This window comes from Prunus dulcis, chromosome 7 (assembly GCF_902201215.1).
Source record: "Prunus dulcis chromosome 7, ALMONDv2, whole genome shotgun sequence".
Taxonomy (NCBI): domain Eukaryota; kingdom Viridiplantae; phylum Streptophyta; class Magnoliopsida; order Rosales; family Rosaceae; genus Prunus; species Prunus dulcis.
The window spans coordinates 5,406,222-5,414,810 of record NC_047656.1 but is presented as its reverse complement, the minus strand read 5'-3'; positions in this window follow the sequence as shown (position 1 = coordinate 5,414,810).

Sequence of the window (8,589 nt, the reverse complement as noted above, 5' to 3'; positions counted from 1 at the left end):
TGAAATGCTTATCTCTGTATCTTGTCTCCCAATCTGTACAAAGTCCAATGAAACATAGATCAATATATAAAAATAGGGTTGGCTGTTTTTGGCAATATTTTATGTTGCATATATTTTATATTTATTTGAACACTTCGTTTACCTTTCCACCTTTCTGAAGATTATGTTTTTTATAAAGGGATTAAGGTTTTGATTATGTGAAAATTAAATACATAGGTTGATTATAGTACGTTTTATTATTACAGGGCTCATCAAAAGGAATAAGTTTTATTATTAGATTTATTGGTTTTTAATTTCCTTTGCCAATTAGGTTTTCTTTAGAAACAAAGGGATAAGATTGCTAGGCTGCTTTACTCTAGTACAAATAGGCTATTAAGAGACTCATGTATTCAATTTTTTATGCATATAATTACAGACTTTAGTCTCTACAGTTTCTTTTAGGATATTTTACCTAGAACTCAATTATCTTCATTCTAACTTCGGATATTTTACCTAGAACTCAATTATCTTCATTCTAACTTCTATGCTATAGCTTTATCATTTTATTATATGTATTTTGGGACAGGTTGGTTCACTAGACAACAACTTATAGACCCTACGCTGCATCAAACTGGTACCGGAGGCTAGGAAAATCCTTCCTCCACACCATGATTGGTCATGGTAGAGGTTGTGGACAAAGGAACTAAGCCCAACACAGATAGATGACTGAGATGCAACATATAATGGAAGATATGTCGATAGCGGTGCAAGCTGTAACACCCCGACTCCAGATTAAAGGTTTATTTTAATCGATTTAATTAAAATTACGAATTTACCCTTGGGGTAGGGGTAAATTGGTCACTTTCTTCTTCGGAAGGATTTTGGGACCACGAATGGTATTTTTGGGTAGGTGGTACCGAGACGAATTCGTAGACAGGCGGTAGGCTTGAATCGGAGTTGTAACGAAAAAGTTACGGGCAAAATAGTGTCAATGGCAAACTTGTAATTATTTCAAAAAGTTTGGTAAAAATCAGATTTTCACCTCAGCCTTCTCTCTCTCTCGCGCGACACTCTCTCTCCTCAGTCTCTCTCTCTCCCCGACGCCCGCTCTCTCTCTCCTCGGTTCTTTCAGTTTCGGCCACGGCAGGACCCGAGACCGGTCCCGTTCGACTCGCCTCGCCGTCCCGAACAAGCTCTGCCCGTTTTCCCCGTCGGAAACCAAGAACTCCGGCCGCGCGCTCGACTGGTTCGAACCGGAACTGTTCCGTCGTCGTGCCGCCGCCTCCGCCGCCCAAACCCGGTGTTTGAGGTATGGTTTCTCCTCCTTTTTACGAGTTCTAGCTGTTTCTGGGGTAGGTTTGGACTGATTCGTTGCCTAAGAAATCGATTGAGAAACCTAGGGTTTGGGCCGAATTTCAAACTGAAATTCCGCCCAGTTGCCGCCGGAATTGGGCCTCCCCATAGTTGAAGAAAGTGCTCCTGACCTCGAGTAGAAGCTAGGGTAGGAAGGGTGACCTCGGGTGTGGAGTTTTTCCGTAGCCGGAAATTACTCTGCACACCCACGCGCTGCCAGCGCGTGTGGCGGCGCATGGGCGAGTCTGGTGAGGCTGCAATGTAACCCGATGAGATCCTTAAGTGGTCACGAGCGCATAGGAATTCGCGGATCTCAATTCGGATGTCGTTTGACTATCGAACGGATATTCGCATATTGTGCGTTATCCGGGTTCGATAGGTTTCGACCGTTAGATCTTTCTCGAAGTAAAGTATGTTGTTCTAGGAATTCCTAGGACCGTATGGGACTTCACGGATCATGAATCGGAACCCCGGATGTTCCGATTCAAAAATGCAAAGTTTGCGGGTTAGCGATAACCGTAAAAATTGTGAACGATTCCTAAACATGTAATTGGACCTTAGGATAACCTCTTCAACGTGCACGTATGGGGAATTTGGGGAATTAATCATTTAATTTGTGATTTTCCGCTTAGACGTGATTTTTATACCAATTAACGGTTCGTATCTCGAAATAGGTGTTTCGACTGCACGTACTCAGCAGGCGGGACCCTCACGTGGTCAGGCAGCGTGGGACTATCTGTGAGTGGACTTTGTTTTAATCATATGCGTGGTTTTAATTGATGAAAGATTTTGCATAATGTTTTAATGGCTTTTGAGTATATAGTGTATTCATGAGTTGATTTGGTTGGTTGTATAGCATTTGGCAATATATGTGGTGAGTTTGGCATTTGGGTTTTGAGAGTGCATTTATATAGATAGTAGGGAGGTATACTTATATTCTCTATAGGTGCGATTATGGGGTAGTTGGAGGTTGTTGTGGAAGAGTGTGGTTTTAGAGAGAAGTCGGGTGATTACACTACGTAAGTACCTTCCCTAGTTACTAGTCTCACTCGCGGCGTTGGATGTTCCGGCGTGTGAGACACTTTCCATATGCGGCGTTGGATGTTCCGGCATGTGGAAAGACTTATTATAGAGTTTAGGGTCATCACCATGGCGTTGGATGTTCCGGTGTGTGATGATCCAGTCTGCGCGCGTAGGACATAGTTTGGAAGCTACACATGGCGTTGGATGTTCCGGTGTGGGAGCTTTGGAGTTTCGACCCCCGGTTGGACCGCTCATCCCTAGACGCAGGATAACACCTAGAAATCCTGCGGACTAGTTAAACGATCCCCCAGTTGGATTGTTTTCCCGGTACCTAGGTGGTGTGATGAGTATATTGTATAGCTATTTATTATATATTTATTTATATATGTATATTTATTTGGATATGTTTGGTTGAGTGTGTAAGGAAAGTAGTCGCTTGAAAGAAGTGGAAAAATTGGGAGAATGGGGATTCTTTTGAAAGAGATAACTTGTGTTTTTGAAAAGTTTTAACTGAATTAAGTTTTGCGTAATTAATTAATGAAGTGTGAACCTGCATGACTTGAGCATTATTTTTACATGGTGGGGTTATTATATTGTTTTTAACTGTAAATCTGGTTTTTGTCCACTCACATATTTTCTGTTTTGCGCCCCCCAGCCAGTAGTCGCTCCAGGAAGAGTGCAAGTGGTGTACGAGGCCCGAACTGTGAATCTTTCTAGTTAGGAACTGAGTAACTTCTCCTACTCAACTGTTTGTGTAATTTAAATTCAGTAGATGCTCTGTATCACCCTTGTTAGATTTTATTTGTGAGGCCGGAGGCCACTTTTATAACTTGTAGAATTGTGGAAGCATGCTGTTGGTTGGGATTATTACTGTGTGTTGCAGGTTGAGTAAATTTCTTGTTGGGATTGCTTATTTAACAGGGGAGACTCTGCCAAAATTTTGGTAGAAAGTCTCGAGTTCTAAATTAGTGGGCCCGGCATCGGGAAGATGTCGGAATAAAGACGGGGTCCGCTTCGGGTTCCTTGAAATTCCGGGGCGGGTCCTGTCACAAGCCCTCCAAAGACAGAAATTCACAGATGCCTATATGGAGATTCTGGAATGCAACCATGGTGATGGTGATCGAGGTGGATTGGAAGAGCAGTTGGTTCGTGCATTGGGTTTGAATGGTGGAGGAATTAAAATTGAAGTTGCTGATTTTTATGGAAATATGCATGTAGAGATTATTTAGATTCACAGGCAATTCTAGAGAATGGAAACCTATGGTAGAAGTGTAAGACATTACATTGTAATAAACCATATTAGAATGGTTTTCTAATCATATAAGCAGTTCCAGTTTAGTATTAATCAAGAGACAACTCGAGAATATCTGCAGTTCTAGTTTAAAGTGCAGTTTAATTAGAAAACTAGAGCTTTGAGGATTCCTAATCCTACATGGATTAAAACATTCTATCCTAGTGCAATCAGGATTTGTTTAAGTGTTCTTCTATGGGCAAAATACTTAAGCAATGCATATATATAGAGGTCCCTTCCGTAGCAGTCAAGACACACTCATATTGATATCACCCCATCTAGAGAAAGTTAAAGGATTGCATAGGAGAAGAATATTTCTGTACCTTCACCACAACCATTTTTTACCAAAGTTAGAGTTAGGTTATTATGGGGAGAAGCATTGAAAATGGAAAATTTTATATTGAATAGAGCACCTACTAAACGTGTAAATGCTATCCCTTATGAAGTTTGGGTTAAAAGAAAACCAAGTTTGAATTACCTCAGAGTGTGGGGCTTAAAGTTGAAGCAAAATCATACAATCCTATGGAAAAGAAGTTGGATTCAAAAACATTCAGTGGCTATTTTGTTGGCTATCCAAAAAGAACTAAAGCCTATAGATTTTACTGCCCTCAAAATACAACCAGATTTGTAGAAACTCAAAGAGCAGTGTTTATAGAATCTAAAAATGAGGCAACATAAGAAGAAAATTTCGATTTTGATGAAGTTATAATAGAAAATGGAGACACAGTGAATTCTAATGCAGATAACAGAATTCTGGTGTTACCTAGCTTTGACTTGAGTAGCATGCAATCTGTATAGGAAGATGAAATAGTTGGAGATCCAATGATACTTGAACAAGAAACTAAAGAACAGCAAGTTCTGCCACCAGAAAACACAAATGAAAATCAACCAATAGAACAAAACCATGAACAAATGGACGTAGAGTTGGGAAGATCACAAAGACCAAGAAAAAGAGCACTAGGTGATGACTACTATGTATATTTACAAGAATCTAAGCATGATGTGAATGCAATTGAAGATCACATGAACTATATGCAAGCAATGTCCAATGAGAAAAGTGAAAATTGGTGGGGAGCTATGACATCATAATTAACTTTATGGAGAAAGATGGTGTGTAGGAACTAGTGACCCTGCCACAAAATTGCAAACCTATAGGCTGCAGATGGGTTTTCAAAATCAAGAGAAACCTAAGGGACAAATTGATGGATATAAGGCAAGACTAGTTGCCAAAAGATACACACGACAAGAATGGATAGATTACAATGAAATCTATTCACCAGTTTCAACTAAAGACTCATTTAGAGTAATCATGGCATTGGTAGCACATTTCGATTTACACTTACATCAAATAGATGTAAAGACTGCATTCTTGACAGGAAATCTAGAAGGGGGAATATATATGAAACAACCAGAAGGTTTCATTTAAGAGAAGGGAGAAAATCAATTTATGGTCTTAAGCAAGCTTCTAGATAGTGGTATATCAAATTTGACGAATTTGTTAATCAATATGGTTTTTACAGAAAATTCATTGAATGAATGCAATTACATGAAGAAGAGTGGGAGGAATTTTATCATATTGGTATTATATGTGGATGACATCTTATTGGCATGCACAGATTTATCAATGTTACATAACTATAAAGAATTCTTGTCTAAACATTTTAAAATGACAGATCTTGGTGAAGCATCCTATGTTTTGGGAATTGAAATTAGCAGGAATCGAGAGAAACGGGTTCTTGGATTATCACAAAAGAATTATATAGAAAAGGTACTGCAGAGATTCAATATGCAAGGATGTGGTGGAACTGATATGTCTATTTCAAAAGCACACAATTTGAGCAAGGAACAGGCACTAAGGACTGAGTAAGAGAAAATTTAGATGAATGACAAACCTTATGCCTCCTTAGTAGGCAGTCTTATGTATGCACAAGTCTGCACTAGACTGGACATAGCCCTTCCTATTAGTGTGCTCGGTAGATTTCAATCTAATCCTGGACAAGATCATTAGATTGCAGGCAAGAAAGTGTTGAGATATTTACAGAGAACCAAAGATTACAAATTGGTTTTAAGAAGAAGCAATAATTTGAAATTAGAAGGTTTTGCAGATGCTGATTTTGCAAGTTATAAGGATGATCTCATATGAACATCATGGTATGTGTTCATATTTACACGTGCTGCTGTATGATGGAGAAGTATCAAGCAACCTCTCACAATTGCATCTACAATGTTAGCAGCATTCTTCGCCTCTTATGAGGCTATTTCTCAAGCTATGTAGTTAAAGAATTTTATCACTGGATTGAGAGTAGCTGAGTCTATACATAGACCCATACAACTATGTAATGACAACAGTGCAGTAATTTTGTTTGCAAAAGGAAACAAAAGGACAAAGGCTTCAAGAATTCTGGATGTTAAGTTTCTTAAAGTTAAAGAACAGATAAGAGATGGGTACACTGGTTCGGAACACATCAATACAACAAATATGATTGCAGATCCTCGTACTAAAGGGCTGGTAATTGCAGTTTTTCATATTCATGTTCAAAGTATGGGATTGACAGAAAATATGAGTGGCTGAATTAGTGGGAGTTTCAGTGGGAGTGTTTCTGTTTTAACTAGAGTTTTATCATTTATATTTTGATTAACTAGTAAAGGTTTCAATAGATATTCAGAAAGTTTGAGGATTCATAAAGTGGAATTTTGTTGAGCTATTTTACTGCTTAGTCTTTTTTGTTTTTATTTTTTTTATTTATGTTTGATACTTGAATATACATATAAGGCAGTCAAGCTAGCAATTGATGTAGCTGCGATGGTACAGTATATTCATGGCATTTGTTCAATTTTAACTAGACATTGGTAGTCATTTAGGGGACTATGAATGAGTATGACATATCTATTAGCAGAGACAGTTTAATCATGAACATTCAACAATTTTAATCTTGATCAAAGCCTTATGTGGTTTTGAAGAATCTCAAATGTAATTATAGGAACCTTGAAATAACAGATGTTCAAGTAGTTTCAATAATTCTTTGATGTTCTTCATTGACAGTGGCTTAGTAGGGATTTTGTTCAGTTATGTTTCACAAGGCCTTAATTAAAGTGTGTAATGCAATTAACAGTTGTGATTATTTGACTAAGTGGGGGACTGTAAGACATTACATTGTCTTAAACCATATTTGAATGGTCTTCTAATCACGCAAGGAGTTGCAGTTTAGTATTAATCAAGAAACAGAACTCGAGCATATCTGCAGTTCTAGTTTAAAGTGCAGTTTAATTAAAAAATTAGAGCTTTGTGGATTCCTAGTCCTACATAGATTAAAACATTCTATCATAGTGCAATCAGGATTTGTTTAAGTGTTCTTTGATGGGCAAAATACTTAAACAATGCATATATATATATATATATATATACCCTTCCCTAGCAATCAAGACACACTCATATTGATATCTCACCCCATCTAGAGAGAGTTAAAGGACTGCACAGGAAAAGAAGATTACTACACCTTCACCACGGCCATATCTGACCAAGGTTAGTGTTTAAGTTCAAAGACAATAAAGAATTTACAAGAAGATCATAAGGTGTTTATTTTAAAGCTTAAATTCAAGAGCACCGCACTTCAATGGTGGAAGAGAGGTGAAGAGCAACGTGCTTGAAAAGGGAAGTAGAAAATCAACACATGTGAAAGCAAAGTTACGAAAGAAGTTTTTAACGGCTGATTACACTATGGAGTTATATGAAAGGTTTCATAGCTTAAAACAACGAGATACATTCATTGAAGAATATAAATCAGAGTTTGGTAATCTCTCAATTCGAGTTGGTTTGAAAGATAGTAATCAAAAGATGACACATGTCATTATCTTTTAGGTTTGAATAAGACCATTAGCGATGACATGGCGGTGGGTGTGGTCCGTTTGTTCAACCTAGAAGATGCTCGACACCATGTGTTAATGGAAGAAAAAAAAGGTATCATGTTGTGGCAGTAGGGGATAATATGGGTTGGCAAAGAATACAGTTGGTCTTCATAGTGTCCAAAGTGATCATGAAACCAATCCAAGTACCAAAATAAGGTGTAGGAAGTTGGTGGGTACTGATAAGAGTGAAAAAGGGGAGAAAAAAACAACGTTGGTGTTAAAAATTCCAAGGCTGGGAGTGCTTCACAAGTTTGATATTTCAATTGTGGTGAGGCATGACATTTATCTTACACTTGCCACAAAGAAGAGTAAACTTGGCAGAGGTTAAAGGTGATAAGACCAATTTTTTAAAACACACTTATGATGTTTAAGGCAAGGAAGAGGAAGTTAGTGATCTTTTACCGGTTAGAGGAAAATCTTTGGTGGTAGGGCGGGTGATGACAACTTCAAAAATTGAGGGTCTTTAGCGTCCACATAATATATATTCTGAACCGCCTTTGGGGTAGAAATGTGTGCAACGTGATTCTTGATGGAGGAAGTAGTGAAAATGTTATCTCGAAGGAGGCAATAAAAAAACTAAAGTTTCCAAATGAGAAGCATCCTAATCCTTACAAGGTTGCATGATTTCGAAAAGGAAATGAGATACCAGTCACTTCAATGTGTTTGGTAAGTTCACTATGGGTAATACTATTAGGGATGCAGATTGATATGATGTTGTCTCATGGATGCATGTCATATCCTATTAGGAGACCATGGTTGTTGTCACACCCCGGACCGGCTTCGCCGTAGCGCGATATTGTCCTCTTTGGGCCTGGCTACATTCTCACCAGCCCGCACGGTTTTGTTTCTGGGAGCTCACGAAGCAACTTCCCAGGGTGGTCACCCATCTTGGGATTGCTCCAGCCTCCAACTCCAACTCGCTTAACTTCGGAGTTCCTACGAACCCGAAGCCAGTGAGCTCCCAAAATGCCTCACCTAAGTTCAGAGTGGCGCAGCGGACTGGCCCAACTCCACCTATCAAGATATTGTCCGCTTTG